Consider the following 20,706-nt stretch of genomic DNA (forward strand, 5'->3'; position numbering starts at 1 on the left):
CGTGCTGTCTGCAAAAGGCAGGGGCGGAGATGCACGTCCTGGGCAAGCCCATCACGGCTAAGGAACAGTTAAGCTGATTTCCTGAGAACAGCTCACATACAGTAACTATTCTCTTCTGAATCTGACATTTACTGGATTTTTCAAAGAATCACCTCCGCAGGAGGCATAGAGAGGTTGGTGCACTGAAAGTTGAGTGACATCTGGATACTATTCAGGAAACCTATGACATACCCACCATCAAGAAAAGCTGCTGACAAATGTCAAAATACTACCGGCGGTACCAGGATACACCACCGAATGAAGATGTGACTGACAGGAGGCTCGTGATGTAGAAACCTCTCCTTTTTACACAGGGCAACGATAATTGCTCTTTGGTTGTCTGGTGCTGCTAGATAACCAGAGCTGCCAATTTGGGGCTGGGCGCTCACATCACGTAGCAAACGCCCCACAATCCAGATGCAGCGTCGTCCACTTGCAAGCCTTCTGCTGCTCCACCTCCCCTGCGACGAGATGATCAGGCGCTTCTCTGTTCTCCTACAGTTTTCTGTGAGCCCTGCTATGGGCTGAATTGTGTTACCCCCAAATTCATGCACCGAAGCCCTAACCCGTGTGACTGTATTTGGAAATGGAGCCGTCAGGAGGTAATTAAGGTCAAACGGGACTTCCCAGGTGGCTCAGTGGTAAAGAATCCTCCTGCCCATGCAGGCGACGCAGGAGACATGGGTTCAATCCCTGGGTTAGCAAAGATTCCCCTGGAGAAGGAAACGGCAACCCACTCCAGTGTTCTTGCCTGGAAAATCCCATGCGCAGAGGAGCCTGGTGGGCTCCAGTCCATGGGGGTCGTAAAGAGCCAGACACGACTTAGCAGCTGAGCACAGGCGTAAGCAAGCTAACATGAGGTTCTCAGGGCAGGGCCTGGATCTGATAGGAGTAGTGTCCTCATAAGGAGAGACACCAAAGAGCCTCTATGCTCACTCTCTCTCCACACCTGCACCCCTGCCTCCAAGCCATGCTCACAGGAAACGCCATGTAAGGACAGTAAAAAAAACGCAGTCATCTGCAAGCCGGGAAGATCCTTATAAGAACCAAACTCTGCTGGACTTTGATCAGGGGCTTCCAGCTTTCAGAACTACGAAGAAATAAATTCTTGCCATTGAAGCCACCCAGTCTACAGTACCTTGTGATGGCAGCCCTAGTGACTAAGACCTGAGCTCCCCTCACCCTGTAATTTGCTGGCATGCGCTCAAGGTTGGTCTTCCTGGTTACACTGAACTCCTTGAAGGCAGAAACCCTATTTTGTTTATCTTGTCTCTCCAGGGCCTGGCATAGTTCCCGGAACATAGTTAGCCTTTAATGTCTGTTCAGTAGATGCTAGAAAAGCTAATAATCAATTGCTTTTTCTAAGCATTAATTGGTCTTCAGGAGTCTGTGGATCCCACAAGAAACAGAGGAAGTGCCAACTAAGTCAAATAGTTTTTTGTTTTGTTTTTTGGGGGGTTGACTTTTTCTTTTTTCCTTTCCCCAAAGATTAAGCAGGCTATGGCTGCAAAACCTCCAAGAGATAACAAATGGGGGGTGGATTCGTTCTTCCCTCTCTCTTCCTCCTCAAAATAGAGGACAGCTCCTGGGACCCTAAGAATTACTCATCCCCAGAGACAGGGGTGTGTGTCAGCGCCGGACAGCACCATAGCCACCCCCAGAATTTTCTTCTCGCTGTCCTCAACCTCTGTTGGGTAAAACCCCAAATGCTAAAGGTGACCCTACACAATCAATACCAAATGACAATAAAACCAGCCTCAGAGAGCAGTCCACCTGCCATGCATCCATATGTCAGCTCTTACCTACTCCAGCTTGCTTTGATCTGGCTTCTCTCTACCCCCAGTTTTCTTGCTAAACCATCCCTGATGCTGTGGTTGTTGATTCCGTGCTGTATGAAGCATTTATTGAAGACACAGTCACGAAGAACTATGGAAACCCAGCAAGAGAGCATCCTTGCTTGGTGTGCTGGGGTGAACGGAGGTCAGGAACGTGCTCACAGAGAAGGTCATGGCTGAGCTGGGTCTCGGAGGACTAGAGGATTTTGTGGGGAATAGAAGTGGGGGAGGGCATGGGCAGAGGAAACAGCAAGAGCGAAGGCAGAGTCATCTGAGAGTGTAGGAAAGAGGAGCAAAGAGACTTGCTTCAGGACGTCCCCAGGGGTCCAGTGGCTGAGACTCCACGCTCCCAATGCAGGGGGGGCCTGGCTTCAATCCCTGGTCAAGGAACTACATCACCCACGCTGCAGACATCAAAGACTGAAGACCCCACCTGCTGCAGCTAAGGCCTGGCACAGCCAAAATAAAAATAAAAATACACATATATAAAAAGAGATGCGCTGCAGCTGGAGCTTACAACACACAGGCAAAGACCACAGATGACATTGCAAAGTCAGGCTGTGGAAAAATTTTCACATCACGCCAAAGACACTGGACTGTAACTTGCATGTGTGATGGGAACCCTCGATGTCGGTAAGAAGAGAGACTGGTCAGATCTGTGTACAGCTTGGGACTCAAACACACAGAATTGGATTAGTCATGATTACGGGTTCATGCTACACTTTCAAGACTGTGTATACAGCTTTCTCTTCTACTTTGCTTTTTTATTTCTTTTGCATTTCCTTCTTTCTTTCAATTTTAGTTAATACACTCACTTTTTAGAGCAGTTTTAGGTTTATAGAGAAACAGAACAGAAAGCATAATGAGGTTCCTTATAGCTCTTAACCCACACTCTGGCCCTTGAGCTCACCATAGCGTCCCCTGTTACTCACATCCTGCACTAGTGTGGTACATTTCTTATAACTGATGAGCCAACACTGACTCCTTAATGAAAGCCCGTGGTTTGTATAGCGTTCACCCTGGGCTGTACAGGTCCTCGGGTCTGCACAAATGTACAATGACACTTACCCACCATGAGAGTATCTCACACAACAGCGTCATTGGATTAGCGCTCCACCATTCACCCCTCCCTCCCCCTCAACCCTTGACAGCCACTGATCCTTCTACTGTCTCTAAAGTGTTGCTTTTTCCAGAATGTCGTAGAGTTGGAATCATACAATAGGTCACCTTTCCAGGCTGGCTCTTTTCACTTAGTAATGTGCGTTTAAGGTTCCTCCCTCTCTTTTCATGGCTTGATAACTCTTTTTTTTTTAAGTGCTGAATAATATTCCATTGTATGGATGTACCAGAGTTTATCTATTCACCTACTAAAACACATCTTGGCTGCTTTCAAGTTTTCACAATGAGGGATAAAGCTGCTATAAACATCCAAGGGCAAATGAGCCGCAGGGATGTAACACAGCGTAAGGAATACCATCGATGATACTGTAACAGTTTTGTGTGGGGACAGACGGTTACCAGATGTATCGTGCTGACCATTTCACAGGCCATGTGAATGTCAAATCACTGTTTAGTTCACCCAAAACTAACACAATACTGATACATATGTCAACTATATTTCAATTTAAAAACTCTACATGCTATTTTTGTGTGTACCTAAGTCTTCCTCTCATCTGGGTAAATACCAAGGAAGACACCTGCTGAATCATACGGTAGGACAGTGCGTAGTTGTGTCAGAAGCCGATGTGCTGCACGCTAAGTTGCTTTAGTCATGTCCGACTCTGCGTGATCCTACGGACTGGAGCCCTCCAGGCTCCTCTGTCCATGGGATTCTCCAGGCAAGAACACGTGCTTTCCTCCAGGGGATCTTCTCAACCCAGAGACTGAACCCGCGTGTCTTAAGTCTCCTGTATTTGCAGGCGGGTTCTTCACCACTAGCGCCACCTGGGAAGCCCAGAAACTGCTGTTGTGCCTTCCGACGGGGCTGCGATAATCTGCATGGTAACAGCTGGTTTTACATTGAATAGCTGCCAAGCGCAAGGGTGACCTTCAGTTCTCACGTTACATGATTTCTCTGTTGCATTAGACACTGCTACCATCTCTCCTTCAGCACACTTCCTCCTCCACTAGCTTCCGCGACCCACTCTCTCCTCGTGCTCCTACCATCCGCGGACTATCTCTTCATCTCTTCTTTCACTGGTCCCGCAAGTGTTAAAGGTCCTGAGATTCTATCCCGCATTGTCTTCTCTGCTCCTTTTCCTCTCTAGAAGATCTCAGCACCGACATAGCCCCCACCCCTGCTGCCCACACGCGCCTCTGCTGCCTAGAAACGGATTGCTCCAAATCTTCTTTAGTCTCAATCACTCTCTAAAGCTCCCTTTTTTTAAACACCCAGCCATTTAACAGACATCTTACTGAGATGCTCCCCATCAACATGCCAACAGCCAGATCACCATTCTTCTGTCCAAATCCACTCCTTTCTCTGTGGCCCCTTTTTGGTGAGGGGCCCCGTCTTTCATCTGTCTGCTCATTTCCCTCATCTGGAACCACCCCGCCTTTCCTCTTACGCATCTCCCCCCACCCCCACATCCAACAATTTATCAAATCCTCCTGGTTTGAGACAGTAACACAGAGATTTAAAATGCAAATTCTGGGGACTTCTCTGGTGGTCCAGTGGTTAAGAATCCGCCTTGCAATGCAGGGGAGGTGGGTTCGATCCCTTGTCAGGGAACTAAGATCCCACATGCCGCAGGGCAGCTAAGCCCAGGTACTGAAACTAGAGAGAAGTCTGCAGGCTGCAACGAAAGATCCCACATACCACAACAAAGATGCTGCAACGATAATCTGACACATCCATTAACAAACAAACAACAAACATTAAAAAAATAAAATAAAATGCAAGCTCTGAAGTTGGATTTCCTGGGCTCAAATCCCAGTTCTGCCACTTAAAATGGGCAGATTACCTTCTTGGTTCTAAGCCCGCTTCCTCGTGTATAAAGCAGGGAGAATAATAATCCCTAATTGCTTGGGTTGTTGCAAAGGTTGAATGAGATAATACACAGGCTATCCCAGCCTGGCATGTACAGAGTGCTGGGTAAGTATTAAACATGGCTGGATGGTTACTGCTTAACTGCTGTTGACTTGTTCTTTCATCTCCAGCTGCACTGCCACGGCCTTCACTCAGCCTGTCATCATTTCTCACCTGAACTGTCACAGTAGTCTCCAGCTGGATGCTGAAGGTGTTTCCTGAAATTCTTCTAAACTGAGAAGCTGGGATGAAAGAGGTGATATAAGCTTTTGCTTGCCTAACAGAATCTGCCTCTGTAGATGGGTTTTTGCCTGGGAACTGGTTAGAAGCCAAAGCCAGACATTAAGGATTCACAGAGTGAGTACACATTGGCCTGAAATGTATCTTGGATAACAGATAACTCTGTAGCGGTCAGCCCAACCTGACCAAAGAGTTAGCAGGATTACTTGAGCTTGACTCTCAGGAAAGAGCCACTGAGCCACCAGTGGTTAAATTCTCTCTCCTGTTAGTGGCCACAGAGCCAACTTCAGGTAAGCTCCCTTCTGATGTATTAGTTTCGGAAGAAAGGGAGTCAGCCTTCTCCTCCAGCTGTTTCAAGACGGCAAAGTCGGAGCACAGACAGCTAAGCTGCAACGCGGCAGGAGCCATGGACACCGTGCCTATTGCCAGGCAGGGGTCTGCTGGGCAGGGGTCTGCAGGGTGGTGGGGTCTGCAGGGTGGTGGGTCCTGCAGGGTGATGGGGTCTGCTGGGTGGTGGGGTCTGCTGGGTGGTGGGGTCTGCTGGGCAGGGGTCTGCTGGGTGATGGGGTCTGCTGGGTGGTGGGGTCTGCTGGGCAGGGGTCTGCTGGGTGATGGGGTCTGCTGGGTGGTGGGGTCTGCTGGGTGATGGGGTCTGCTGGGTGATGGGGTCTGCTGGGTGGTGGGGTTGCTGGGTGATGGGGTCTGCTGGGCAGGGGTCTGCTGGGTGGTGGGGTTGCTGGGTGATGGGGTCTGCTGGGTGATGGGGTCTGCTGGGTGGTGGGGTTGCTGGGTGATGGGGTCTGTTGGGTGGTGGGGTCTGCTGGGTGGTGGGGTTGCTGGGTGATGGGGTCTGCTGGGTGATGGGGTCTGCTGGGTGGTGGGGTTGCTGGGTGATGGGGTCTGCTGGGTGATGGGGTCTGCTGGGCAGGGGTCTGCTGGGTGGTGGGGTCTGCTGGGTGGTGGGGTCTGCTGGGTGATGGGGGTTGCTGGGTGGTGGGGGTTGCTGGGTGATGGGGTCTGCTGGGTGATGGGGTCTGCTGGGCAAGGGTCTGCTGGGTGATGGGGGTTGCTGGGTGGTGGGGTCTGCTGGGCAGGGGTCTGTTGGGTGGTGGGGTCTGCTGGGTGATGGAGTCTGCTGGGTGGTGGAGTCTGCTGGGCAGGGGTCTGCAGGGTGATGTGGGTCTGCTGGGTGGTGGGGGTCTGCTGGGTGGTAGGGGTCTGCTGGGTGATGGGGTCTGCTGGGTGATGGGGTCTGCTGGGTGGTGGGGTCTGCTGGGTGGTGGGGTCTGCTGGGCAGGGGTCTGCAGGGTGGTGGGGTCTGCTGGGTGGTGGGGTCTGCTGGGTGGTGGGGTCTGCTGGGTGATGGGGTCTGCTGGGTGGTGGGGTCTGCTGGGTGGTGGGGTCTGCTGGGTGATGGGGTCTGCTGGGTGATGGGGGGTGCTGGGTGGTGGGGTCTGCTGGGTGGTGGGGTCTGCTGGGTGGTGGGGTCTGCTGGGTGATGGGGTCTGCTGGGCAGGGGTCTGCAGGGTGGTGGGGTCTGCTGGGTGGTGGGGTCTGCTGGGTGATGGGGTCTGCTGGGTGGTGGGGTCTGCTGGGTGGTGGGGTCTGCTGGGTGATGGGGTCTGCTGGGTGGTGGGGTCTGCTGGGTGGTGGGGTCTGCTGGGTGGTGGGGTTGCTGGGTGATGGGGGGTGCTGGGTGATGGGGTCAGCTGGGTGGTTAGGGTCTGGGCCTTTGGTGCCAATTATTTTGCCTTGTCTGCAGACCTCTCCTCTTGACAAAGATAGTTTCGTGTGAACAAACCATCCGGGGGCTTGGAGTTTGTAGGGCTAAAGTTTGCAGGTGGAAGCTATTCTGCCACGTTGCTCTCCCGGCCTCAGTTCCCTCCCCCGCCTCAGTGTGTGTGATCACTGGTGTCAGAATGCGCTCTGCACGGCACAGACGTGAGCGCGTTTTCCCTCTGCTACAATCCTCAGCGACTCACACCCCCCAACACAAAGCTCAGGATGCACAAACCCATGCGCGGCCCGGTCTCAGCCTGTCTGCACCGCCTCTTCTGACCCATCCACCCACCCATCCTGTACCTTCGCTTGGCCACCAGGGTGCTCAGGTCACCTTGAAAGCACCACCCTGTTCTTTTTGCTTAGAATGACCTTTAGATCTTCCCCAAACTCCTCCTTATCCTTCAAACCTGATCCTAGGTGTCCTTCTCAGAAGCTTTCGCCTTGATTTCAGACTTCAGGCTTCCAGAACGTGGGAGAGTAAATTCTGCTGTCGGAAGCCAGTTAGCTTGTGATAATTTGTTACGTGGCCGCAGGAGACGAGTACAAATGCCTTATACATAATGGATGCTTAGTGACTCTTTACCAACGGCCTGTCTGGGTCAATCAGCATCACAGGCTGTGCTGCTTTTTTTAAAGTCACTCACACACATCCATACCTTCTTGGCCAAAAGCCAGGACTCCATTATGTCACTTCAACATGTATAAGTGATACTGCAGCCAAGGGGTCCCTCACTGCTGTCTGAGGGACGATGAGGTTCCAGGGGCTAAGAGTGTTCTACTGATGACATATTCCTATAAAACGCCCTTCACCCACCCTTTCAGGAAGGAGACACTGGGATGCCGGGAAGCAACGGCTCTCGCATGAAGATGGAGAGCTGTCCTCACCGGGGTCGCTCCGGCCAGCAGCCGACTCAGGCTGCATCCTTGCAGCCTCCCTACAGGAGACACGGAGAGAAAGCCACGTCGGGCTGTTGGTTTCTAATTTTGCACACAAAAAAACAAAACACGAAGCCGTTCTGCTAGCTAGGAATGAAGTGTCCAAATGTAACCCCACAAACACAACCCCAAATAAGGCAAAGGGAAGTCTGGGATTAACGGGAGTGTTATCTACCCAGCAGTAAACACCAACTGTGATTTACCACTGTAATGTGTAATTCCAGCGGATTTCTTCTCCTATATTCCTTGGAGGACACAGGCCTTCTCTCAAGTCCGTGACCCTTCAGGGAGAACTACCATTTAAACTCCACCATCCACTCACAGATTGATCTTCTCTATCAATGTCCGCTAAGTGAACCTCCAGAAATGGTTGCTTTTATCTTGGCTAAACCTGGCTTTCATCGCAGGGGTCCTGGTTTAGGCAATGACACTGCCAATGAAGTATTTCATTAAAAAAAAAAAAAATATTTCACTGAGCTGGGTCTTAGTTGTGGCAGGTGGGATCTAGTTCCCTGACCAGGGATCAAACTCAGGTCTCCTGCGGTGGGAGCATGGAGTCTTAGCCACTGGACAGCCAGAGAAGACCCTCAGTGAAGAACTTCTGACCATATTGTCCATCTGATCCTAGAAACTCCAGATGCTATGACGCATGCCACCCTCCCCCACGCCTGTCACCTTTAACCCACAGCTTTCTCCAATAACTTTTTATCTTTACTTACTTTTTCATTGAAGGATAGCTGATTTACAATGTAGAGTGAGTCTTGGGTGCACAGCACCATGATTCAGTTACACACACACACAAGATATTGAATATATGTATATACACACACAAAAGAAATATTGGGTATAGTTCCCTGTGCTATACAGTAGATCCTTGTTGGTTTTCTTCTTTATATTTATATATGTCCAAAACTCTTCCTAAAAGGTGCAGCTCTCAGCAGCATGTCATGGTTAGATGTGATTTGACGGTAACAGCGCCCATCACCACTGGTCTGAAAGGCTGGTGCTGCACACACACCACGGCCTGCAGAAACTCCACACCTGGCCCCTCATCTCAATTTCCTTCTGATTCCTCCTGCTGGGAGCAGGACCAGGAAGAAGCAAGAGGAGAAGAGGGTCTATGGAAACCCTCCACCCACAGAGCCAACTACATGACTCTGGGCAAGTTACAGAACTTCCTTGGGCCTTCACGTCCTCGACTGTAAGAAGGGGGAAAAAATGGTAGCTGTCGACCTCACGGACTTCCCAGGTGGCTCAGAGGTAAAGAAAATGCCTGCCAATGCAGGAGATGGAGGTTGGATCCCTGGGTTGAGAAAATCCCCTGGAGGAGGAAATGGCAACCCACTCTAGTATTTTTACCTGAAAAATCCCATGGACAGAAGAGCCTGGCGGGCTACAGTCCACGGGGTGCAAGAGAGTCGACACACCTGAGCAACTCCACATGACCACTGCGCGCTGCAGGCGTGGGTGGCAAGCACTTAGCCCAGTACTCACACAGAGCGAGCACCCAGGCAGGCGGCCCGTGTGCGTGTGTGAGGCCTACGGGAGGATAAACTTGCTAATTAGATCTGAGTCCTCCCTGCCTCTCTCACACCTTCACCTTTCCTTAAGAGTTCCCGGGGGCTGCCCCAGGGAGGTCCCGTGGCCTTGCTCAGCACACGGCATGATGCAGCATTTGGCTCGGGCACAGAGCTTTGCTGGGAGCTCTCTGCAGACCAGGGAATCAGGACTTTAGGTGGAGCGGCAGCCTGGGAGGCTCTGCAGCTCCCCCCCGTCCTCACGTCCTCACACACATGCATTTGCACAGCCCACGGCTCAAGAAGACACATTCCACCTGGGGACTCCGACCCCCAGGAAGGCGAGGACCACTGAGGAAGAGGTGGGCTACCCAGGAGGGTCCCGCTGGGAGTCAGCTTCCCTCACGCCAGCCTCTCCCCCAGCCTGGTTATTTCAGGTTATTTCCCAGCTGAGAATTTCTCTCAAATTGGTGATTGCTCATATTGTAAGTTTTAGCCACAAATGAACCATGAACAAGTCCGCTCCACGAAAGTCTGTCGCCCATAATTACAGCCCATGATAAACATACCACATTGTCATCATCATCAGTCATGGTGCATTATTCGAAATTAAAATTGTGTCTCCTCTTTATGGGGAGAAGAGGCTCCAATGGTGAAGGCAGCGGGAACGACAGTGACCTTGACTTGCTTATTATACGCCGAGAATTGCCCCAGAGACATTCATTTCCAAGAGTTTAAAACAATCTTAAAATAGTTCTGTCTCGGGGGATTTTCTCATTAGTATTGTCAGGTTACTTCCATAATGGAACTATGTTTAAGGAGTCGAGCTTCAGCAGCCGTCAGGAGATGGGTGACCCGAGGAACGACACCCTGCGAGCCCCTCTGTGCCAGGGTCCGGGTGAAGCCTGGGCCCTCCGCCTTCTCGCGGCCTCCGAGAGCGCGAGGCCGGGCTCTCTCTTCGGCAAAGCCTGAGTCTGGCCTCACGGCGCTTGGTGGGGGAGCTTCCACTCGCGGGCTTGGCGCTTCCTTGCTCTCAGGGGCCTGGGACCCAGCCCCTGGAGAGAATCCACAGACGCTCTGGAGTCACGGCTCCTGTCCTAACAGCCCTTCCCCAGGGCTTCTCCCAAAACCTGGGCGAGGCGAGTACTGTGCGGTTTTCAACTTCTGCAGATGGCCTCTCGATGATCGCTCACATCCAGCGTCAAAACAGGGAGCGTGGCGGGGGGAGGCAATAGAGGGGAAAAGAAGGGTGACGGTGCGGAGGTGGGAGGGAGGAACAGAGGAGCAGGGACGTGAGGAGACAGGGAGCACCCCGGAGGGGATGCAGCCGCGGGCGGGACGCGGGCCCTGCGCGATCCCGCCCCCTCCCGCTCCTTCCCGGCTAGGAGCCACCCACGGCCCAGTCTCTGCGCGTCAGGATCCGCGGGATGAATGCAGGGATCCCTTCTGATGGGAGGTGCTTGTCACACTTCCATAGCCCGTATCATGTTTAACAATGCTTTATTTTTTGGTGTTCCGTGTGGCATTTGGGATTGAACCAGGAACTGAACCCGTGCCCCATACACTGGAAGTGAGGCGTCTTAACCACTGAACCGCCAAGGAAGTCTCTACAACGTTTTATTTTAGAATGAAAACTAGAGGTGGAGAAACCCTGATAACAATTGTGTATATGAATCTATTCACATGTAATCACACATTACACTTTATGGGCTTCCCAGATGGCGCCGGTGGTAAAGAACCTGCCTGCCAGCACAGGAGATGGAAGAGATGTGGGTTCGATCCCTGGGTCGGGAAGATCCCCTGGAGGAGGGCATGGCAACCCACTCCAGTATTCTTGCCTGGAGAATCCCATGAACAGAGGAGCCTGGAGGGCTACCATCCGTAGGGTCACAAAGAGTTGGACCGGACTGAAGCGACTTAGCATGCATGCACGCATGTATTACATTCTATATTTTTAAATGTATAATTTACCAAAAAAGTGTACAAAGCTTAGGTGCACAGCACGTTGAACTTTCAAAAACAGAACAGACCTAGTTGGTGCGAGACTCCGGAGCTGACGGGGAGGCTCTGCAGGGCCGTGATGAACTGAGTAGCCCAGGCATGGCCCGCATCCCGCCGCCCGAGTCCCAGCGATGTCTGCGCCAACCAAGAGAGCGAGTGCCGAGCCCTTGTGCTGCAGCCTCTCCTCAGGGCCAGGAGCAGGGAAGCCGAGAGCAAGAACCCCCAGATCCGAACCCAGCCTCTTCCCGTCACCCGAGTCATCACGACCCACTTCAACAAACGCCGTTCCTACGGGCTCGAGGCCGAGGTCAAGAGCAGGACCGCTTCCCAGTGTGACCATCGGGCAGAAGAAGACCTTCGCTATTGGCCAGAAGAGGCGGCAGGCATGAGCACAGGCTGGACGTGAAAGATGGCATAATCCACTGTGAACTCATGAACAAGCTACAGCCAGACTCGGGGAAGGTCAACGAGTCCTCATTAAACTGGCCTCATTTGGAGAGTACTGCGACTTGATTAAAGCTATCAAGCTTACAGCATGAAGCCACGTGACATATCTCAAGGAGATGACCTTTCAGAGAAAGGAAACAGCACCCAGGTTCAGACGATGCTCATGGCCCTAGAAGGCCTGACCAAAACAAAAGGATTCCATACAACCATCGACGTTGGAGCTAAGTATGCAGAAAAACAAGACGTTTTGATGAAGGAAAATTAAAAGCTGGCCAAAGTGTAACCGGTTTGTAGACAACAAATGTGCCAGGCGAGTAGGGAAGACAGTCTATGGGACGAGGAGGCATCTTTGTGATCCCCAAATGCAAACCGTCAAACCTTTGGATCAGACCACAATTAGTCTGCAAACGGACACCAACAAAGGAGACAGGCAGGCAGGAATGTTAGCACTGGGTACCCAAAGGAACATCTAGACGCTAACATTACAACCCGTGGGCAACTCCACAATCTTTCTACAGGTAGGTACCAACAAAGTCGCTTCCCAGAAAGGAATGAGTGTGTACGGACTTGGGCGGCGAGAGTACGTGCTGCTCCCACAGAACCTGTCATTCACAACGGAAGCCAAGGAGCAGGAACCGGTGAGTCGGAAATCAGTGGCAGTGATTATCGGGCAGGACACCCGGATGAATATTCATAGTGAGCACCGAGATGACTACCCCAGAGATCACCGATGTGGTGACCAAGGCAGTGGTGATTAGATTCACGCAGAAGCTCTGTGGTTAGCCTGTTGCTTTTATTCATCAGGAAACAAGCTAGCCTTGAGTAATTTTTATCTTGCCTTCCGAAAACACTATCATGTTGATTGTACCTAATAGAAATATTGCCTTACATACGTTCTTTTTTCTGCCTCTTCCCTTAGTTCCCTTTTAGTATTGTGACGGTTAAATTCTACAGCATAACCAATAACTCGCACATGAAGTAAGAAGGAATAATGTGAAAGGGGAGTACTCCTGTACAGCCAACTCTTTTATTAAACATCTACGCATTTTTACAGCCCTCTGGTTAAAATGGTATTTTCAAACAAGAGGAAGCTTTTTTCTTTACACTTTAGTATCTGATTTCTACAGGGAAGACTAAACTCATGCCTTAGCTAACTGTGTAGGCTAAGTTGTATGTGCACGCTCAGTCATGTCTGACTCTGCAACCTCATGGACTGCAGCCCACCAGGCTCCTCTGTCCATGGGATTTTCCAGGCAAGAGTAGTGGAGTGGGTTCCCATTTCCTTCTCCACGGATCTTCCCGACCCAGGATTGATCTCACTTCTCCTGTGTCTCCTGCACTGGTAGGTGGGTTCTTTCCCACTGAGCCACTAACTAACTGGTCTTTGCCAACTAAATTTAAGATGCAGGATTTTAGAAATTTACATATCAATGATTCTACAGTGTTGTTTACAATTTTTAAATAAAGTCCTGATCAGTGGTGGGGGTGGGGGTGGAAAAAACAGAACAGACCTGTGTGAATAGCAGCTTGGTCAATAAAATAAATTAGCAAAGCCTCCCAGAGCCCTGCTCATGCCGCTTCTGACCACTGACCAACCCCCAAGGGTAACCGCTGTCCTGAATTTTAATGTGAAGCTTAGTTCTGCCTATTTTTGAACCTCATATTCTGCTCACATATTCCTTTTTGCCTGGCTTCTTCCACTCTACGTTTGTGACCTTCTTCCACATTGCTGCTTGTAGTTACACTCCTTTCATCCTCACTGACATATATTACAATCCCCCGTGTGAATGAACATCCCACCGTTCATGTATCCATTCTTCTGTGACGAGCTTTTGCCTACTCCTGTGTTCTGTGTATTGAGAACAGCGCTGCTATAAACATTCTTACACTCATCTCTTCAGGAGACTCCACACACACACGTCTACCTAGAGTGGAGTCGCTGGGTCCTACATACACAACGCATGTTCCACTGCAACATACGTTTCTGTGCATCTTTCCCAAGCGTACCGTCTTGGTCTATGTGAGTCTCAGAGGCAGGACTGCTGGGCGCTGTGTCTCTCTCATCACTGAGAAGCAGTCCATGCCGTCACCAAGTCATGCAAAAAGAATAAGCCTGTAACTCTCATTCGTTTTGCTATTTTTTTAAATAAATATGTTGAGAAAGAACACTCACTGCTGAAGTATCATTCACTGAAAAATGGCCAGCAGAGGAGGCTGACCCCACCCAGGGCAACCCTCCTGTTCAGGCCAACAGCAGCCTCGCCCCATCCACAGAGCAACAAACCACCCACCACCGCGTGCTCGCGTGCCAGGTCGCTTTGGTTGCGTCTTGACTCTTTCACGACCCACAGACTGTAGCCCACCAGGCTCCTCTGTCCATGGGGTTTTCCCAAGCAAGAATGCTGGAGTGGGTTGCCATGCCGTCCTCCAGGGGATCTTCCTGACCCAGGGGCTGAATCCATGTCTCCCACCTCCTGCATTTGCAGGCAGTTTCTTTCCCACTATTACCACCTAGGAAGCCCAACCATTCACTGGGCCCACAGCAAACACCCAAGTGATGGAAGACAGAGGACCCTGAGAAGGGCATCTCATTTAGTTCCTGACTTGCTTTTCCCAAGTTAGACTTAAAAAGCACGTGAATGTACCCCAGTGACGGGAGATGAAAGGGAAATGGAAACATGACGATCATTATCACGTAAAGCAGGCGCCCTCCAGACTCACGCTGAGACTCAGCAGGTCACAGACTGCTTTCCACTGGACAAGGTCATCACAACAGTGACACAGCCCCAAGGACAAGCCCCCTCGGAGAGCCTGCCTCTCCACGTCATGAAGTCTTCCAAACACCGCCTCAGACGCGCTGTGTTTTGTTCCATATGTTGAGAAGAAGACAGGCTTTCAAGGAAAAGCCCAGTGAGGTCACACAGGGCCACCTGAGCAGTGTTCATCACCAAAAGCGGGAACAACTCAAATGTCAATCAGCTGGTGAATGGACAAGCCACATGCGGCACCTAACCATAGAATGAAACGCAGTTCAGGCATAAAGAGGAATGAACCACGGATATCTGATGTAACATAGATGGACTTTGAAAACATTAAGCTAAGTCAATGGGAAAAAAAATGTTAGTCATTCAGTTGTGTCCGACTCTCTGCAACGCCGTGGACTGTAGCCCACCAGGCTCCTCTGTCCATGGCATTTTCCAGGCAACCACACTGAAGTGGGCAACAATTCCCTTCTTCAGGGGGTCTTCCTGACCCAGTGACTGAACCCAGTGTCTCCTGCATTGCACGCAGACGCTCTACCATCTGAGCCAGCAGGGCCAGACACCAGACGTCACAGGTGGTACGCTAGTCTATACACCAAACGTCCAGGACGGGCAAATCCACAGAGACAGGGAATAGACAGCTGGCTGCCAGAGGAGGTGGGAGAGAGAAGCCAGGGGAATGGCTTGTTAGTGAGTCTGGGGTTTCCTTTTGAGGTGATGAAATTAGATACTGGTGATGGTTATACACCCTTCTGAATATAATAAAAACCACTAAATTGTATGCTTTAAAAGAGTGAATTTTATGACATGTGAACTGTAACAATTCTAAAGAACATCAACTTACGACTCAGTAACTTGACTGAGTTACTGAAATCAGGCATGGATTTGACTTTCATCTGCTGAACACACGACGCTGGGACAGATCATCTAACCAGCCCTCCAAGCCTCAGTCTCCTCCACTGTAAAATGGAGGTAATAGAACAATGATCTCAGATGGCGCTTGTGAGACTCAAACTTAGATGTGGAATCTAAAAATTACAACAAAACAGTGAATGTAACAAAAACGAGCCGACTCACAGAGAACAAACTAGTCGTTACCAGTGGGGCGAGGGGCGGGGCAGAACAGAGGTAACGGGTTAAGAGCTATAAACTGCTATGTATTAAATAGATAAGATATTAAATAAACTGTAATAAACAGATAAGCAACAAGGATATATTCTACAGCACAGGGAACACAGCCAATATTTTACAATAACTATAAATGGAGTACAACCTTTAAAAATGATAAATCACTACATTGTACACCTGTAACAGATAATATTGTACATCAACTACACATCAATTAAAAAATAGCATAACCTTCAGAAAACAAGGTGATAAAAGTTTGGTACAGTGATGACACATAGAAAATGAACAATAGGACTTCTCTGACATAAACTGCAGCAATATCTCTTTGGATCTGTCTCCTACAGTAATGGAAACAAAAACAAACAAATGAGATCTAATTAAGCTTAAAAGCTTTTGCACAGCAAAAGGAAACCATAAACAAAATGAAAAGACAGCTTACAAAATGGGAGAAAATATTTCCAAATGATGCAACTGACAAGGGATTAAGCTCCAAGATACAGAAACAGCTCATATAGCTCAATATGAAAAAGAAAAACAAACACCCCAATCAAAAATGGGCAGAAGACCCAAGTAGACATTTCTCCAAAGAAGAATGCAGATGGCCAAAAGGCACGTGAAAAGATGGTCAACATGGCTAATTATTAGAGAGATTCAAATCAAAACTACAATGAGGTATCACCTCATACCAGTCAGAACGTGTGTGTGTGAGTGTATTAGTCGCTCAGCTGTGTCCGACTCTTTGCGACCCCATGGACTGCAGCCCGCCAGGCTCCTCCGTCCATGGGATTCTCCAGGCAAGAACACTGGAGTGGCTTGCCATTCCCTTCTCCAGGGGATCGTCCCAACCCAGGGATCGAACCCATGTCTCCTGCATTGCAGGCGGATTCTTTACCGTCTGAGCCACCAGGGAAGCCCCACCAGTCAGAATGGTCATCATCAAAAAGTCCACAAATGATAAATGGTGGAGAGGGTGCAGACCGCTGGGGGGAAGGCAAGCTGGTGTAGGCAGTACGGGGAGACGTAGAGAGGTTCTTCAAGAAACGGAAAGAGAGCTACCACACGATCCTGCAGTCCTACTCCAGGCATGTGGGAGAAAACCACAATTCAAAAAGATACACGTGCCCTAGTATTCACTGAAGCATCACTCACAATAGCCAAGACACGAAAGTAGCCTAGATGTTCATCGGTCGATGAATGCATAATGAGATGTGTGGTACATACACATACAATGGAATATTACTCAGTCATTTAAAAAAAAGCCAAAGTAAAGCCATTTCCAGTGACATGCATGGACCTATAGATTGTCACATTGAGTGAAGTAAGACAGAAAAAACAAGTATCATATGATAGCACTTAAATGCAGAATCTTAAAAAAAAATTATACAAATCAACTTATTTACAAATCAGAAACAGACTCACAGACAGAAAACAAATGGTTTTCCCTATGGTTACCAAAAGGGAAAGGCGGGGAGGATAAATTAGGAGTCTGGGATTAACATACACCACTGTGCTGGGCTTAGTTGCTCAGTCCTGCCTGACTCTCTGCAGCCCCATGGACTGTAGCCCACCAGGCTCTTTTGTCCACTGGGATTCTCCAGGCAAGAGTACTGGAGTGGGTTGCCATGCCCTCCTCCAGGGGATCTTTCTGACCCAGGGATCGAATCCAGGTCGCCCGCATTGCAGGTGGATTCTTTACCGTCTGAGCCGTGAGGGAACCCCAAGAATACTGGAGCGGGTTGCCAAGCCCTCCTCCAGGGGGTCTTCCCAACCCAGGAATCAAACCAGGGTCTCCTCCACTGCAGGCGGATCCTTTAGCAGCTGAGCTACCAAGGAAGCCCCCACATATGCACACTGCTGTATGTGAAACAGAGAATCAACAAGGATCTACTGGGAGCACACAGAACTATACTCAATATCCTGTGATAACCTATAAAAGGAAAAAAATCTGAAAAAGAATATGTGTGTGTGTGTGTGTGTGTGTTTGTATATAACTGAATCAGGGTGCTGAATATCTGAACTAGCGCACGACTGTCTATCAACTTCACGTCAATAAACACACAAATAAGAGAAAAAAGAAAATGCCAATAAACTAGCGTTGATGGTAAAGTGACAGAAATAGCAGAAACTAGTTCTTCACAAACACACTTTTGACATTCCTGGGATACACTCATCAACGACATCTCTCAGACACCTTTATCCACTAAATGGTATGATTTTCTACATATTACAAAAGGAGTTAAACTGGTGAGGCTGCTGCTCAGTCAAAAGGGGGAAATATGCCATAAAGGAAGAAACATCAATGAGCAGAGAACCGGGATGGGAAGAGCTCTCTCCAGGGTCCATGAGGACGAGCTGTCTAACAAGGGGCTACCGCTGGGAGTCCTTGTTGGCTGAGGACCAGCTGGACAAATCGCCCCCTCTTCCTCCCATTCCCCCAAGAAACCATGCTGAATGCCTTCCCACGCTCCCCCTTCTTCCTCAAGTAAAAGCAAGGATGTTACACCAGGGATGCGGACCCTAAAAAAGCAGATCCCATCACCACACCTCTCAAACTGCTGGGCAAGCTGCTCCTCCTGGAGGTGGCAGAAGCAAGTGTGATAATGACAGTTTCTACTGTCCAACAGCCAGCTCCTGCCAGATCAACAACTGTCCCCCATGCCTGCCTCACCTTGTTACTGAAACACATTCTATGCAATCCCCCAAAGAACAAATTGTAATAGGATCTTTTTAGTTACCACTCTCAGCAATGCCAGGAGTACTCCAAAATCAGAAGTTTCCTTAAAAGTAATATTTCAGGACGGCAGTTTCAAATTTATCCTGTAATTACCAAGGGCTGAAGGAAGACTGCCCAGAGCGGGTGCTCTTCTCCATGGCCCTGGGGCCATCCTGGTGAAAGCCAGTCACAGTGAGAAGATCCTGTGGAACAAGAGCTCTCCTCTGATGTCTTTTTTGCTCTCATTTTTTTCCCCTAAATGTAGCTTATTGCAATTTTTAAAAATCATCACATTGCTTTCAACTTTTTAAAAAATGATGCTTTAGAACATCTTTGGTTTGTTGTACTGCTCCTTTTTCAGAAATTATCTACATGTGTATAAAAAATTCTGACTGGTATATTCTAAATTTTCAGGGTTTTGTTGGGTATCAACAGAGCTGTTAAAAATCAGCTGGTTGCAACTCTACTCCAATGAAAAAAATCAGCTGGTTAACATTTTAGAGTCAGATAAATTTAGATCCATCCCTTACTGGTTATTTTACTGTAGAGAAGCTACTTAACTTCTCTGAGTGTCAGCTACTTCTTCTGTAAACAGGATATATTACCAACTTGATAAAATTTTTCAAAAATTAAATAAGATCATGTATAAAAACACTATTTTAGAGAAATGAGATAAGGCATATATCTATAATGCATGGGGGCAACCCACTCCAATATTTTTGCCTAGGAAATCTCATGGACAGAGGAGCCTCGCGGGCTACAGTCGATGGGGTCTTGAAAGAGTTGGATGCAACTTAGGACTCAACAACAATAATCTAGAATGCATACAGATGCCAGCTTCCAATAACCACTATTATTATTGCAACTACGACTAAACAACCGTGTTTGACTCTAGTTCAATACTGTTTTCTTCAAGACTTAATCCACCTTTGGGGGCTGGAGACACCGGAAGATACCCGGCCTTCTGTGACTGCTGTGAATCTATCTGTCACGCAGGAAGCTCTGGGTTTAGATGAAGTATCTGTCTGGCCTCACCCTGTCGATCAAGTCCTGCAGAAAACGCTTGTTCCGGACACATTTTGTGCACCACTTCACAATTCTCTCACTCTGCCTTATGAGCTACAAGCAGAAATACCGACCAGGAGAATCACACAGTACCCATCCGGGATGGAGATTCCTGGCACCCAAGGGTGGGACTCCTGGAGGTGTGGGGAGCTTACCCGTATGCAGTGGCCCTGAGATTCGCCACAGGGACACTAGTGCACAAGCCCCACAGCCCTGAACTCCCAACGTCCCTGAACTCTCTGCCCGCAAAGCAGATCCTTCTTTGGGGAGGAGAGCTGCCCCTTCTTGCCTGGAGACCTGCAAAGAGCTCACCTAGACAGCTGCCTCGTAAGGTGATGCTCCCCTTCCTCAAAACCCTTCCACCCCTGCCGGTAATTAGGGCCAGGGCTCAGCAAGCCTGCAGGGAAATTCCCTATCCAGAGTCCCTGCTCTTGCAGGAAACAGCTTTGTACTAAAGGCCTTTCAGGGTCCACTGTTCTGTACAGATGGGATGGAGAACGTGTGGGTGAGGAGGGGTTGATGCGGTGAGTGTCAGGCTGGACTGAAGAGAGCTTATCAACCGAGAAACACTCTCCTGTAACTGGTGGCTTAGTATCCCGGCACAGACACCTGGAGATGGTCCTCAAATGTTGGGATGGTTCCTGGAAGCCTAGGTGCAAGGACGGCCTACCGTGAATTAAACGGAGATTCTGGGACTGCCTTGGCATGATATTGAGAGATGAGTTGAAGGTTTGAAGGTTGAAGGGTTAAGATTGGACTTATCACGAGAAAATAAAGAAGAGCCCACTATCTGACCATGGGGACTTCCCAGGAGGCACTGGTGGCAAAGAACCCAGCTGCCAATGCAGGAAACATAAGAGACGTGGGTTCAGTCCCTGAGTCAGGAAGATCCCCTGGAGGAAGGCATGGAAATCCACTCCAGTCTTCTTGCCTGGAGGGCTCCAGTCCATAGGGTCGCAAAGAATTGGACACGACTGAAGCGACTTAGCACACAGCACGCACAGCTGACCATGATTCTAGAAAAACCCAGAGGTTGCTCCCTTCTCTAAAGGGTAAGAGCACCGGTGAGATGTCCCATGGTTCTGGAGTTGACATGGGAGATGCTCCCTGGTACTGGGCTCTTTGGGAGGATGACAGGATTCCAAAAGAACAGAGGCCAAGGGGTGACAACTGAGCATCAGAGGCGAGATGAACGTAAACGCCATGATCAAGA

General features: G+C 49.4%; 1 protein-coding gene and 1 pseudogene across 7 annotated transcripts in view; one reads left to right on the plus strand and one right to left on the minus strand.

Annotated features, from left to right (window-relative positions):
- Positions 1 to 20,706, minus strand: part of ANKRD6 (ankyrin repeat domain 6) — a 178,844-nt gene that overhangs the window by 65,522 nt on the left and 92,616 nt on the right. The gene's annotated exons all lie outside the window — the stretch shown is intronic.
- LOC136150718 (calponin-3-like) lies at positions 10,188 to 12,583 on the plus strand (annotated as a pseudogene).

Source organism: Muntiacus reevesi, chromosome 19 (genome assembly GCF_963930625.1).
Source record: "Muntiacus reevesi chromosome 19, mMunRee1.1, whole genome shotgun sequence".
In the NCBI taxonomy this organism is placed as follows: domain Eukaryota; kingdom Metazoa; phylum Chordata; class Mammalia; order Artiodactyla; family Cervidae; genus Muntiacus; species Muntiacus reevesi.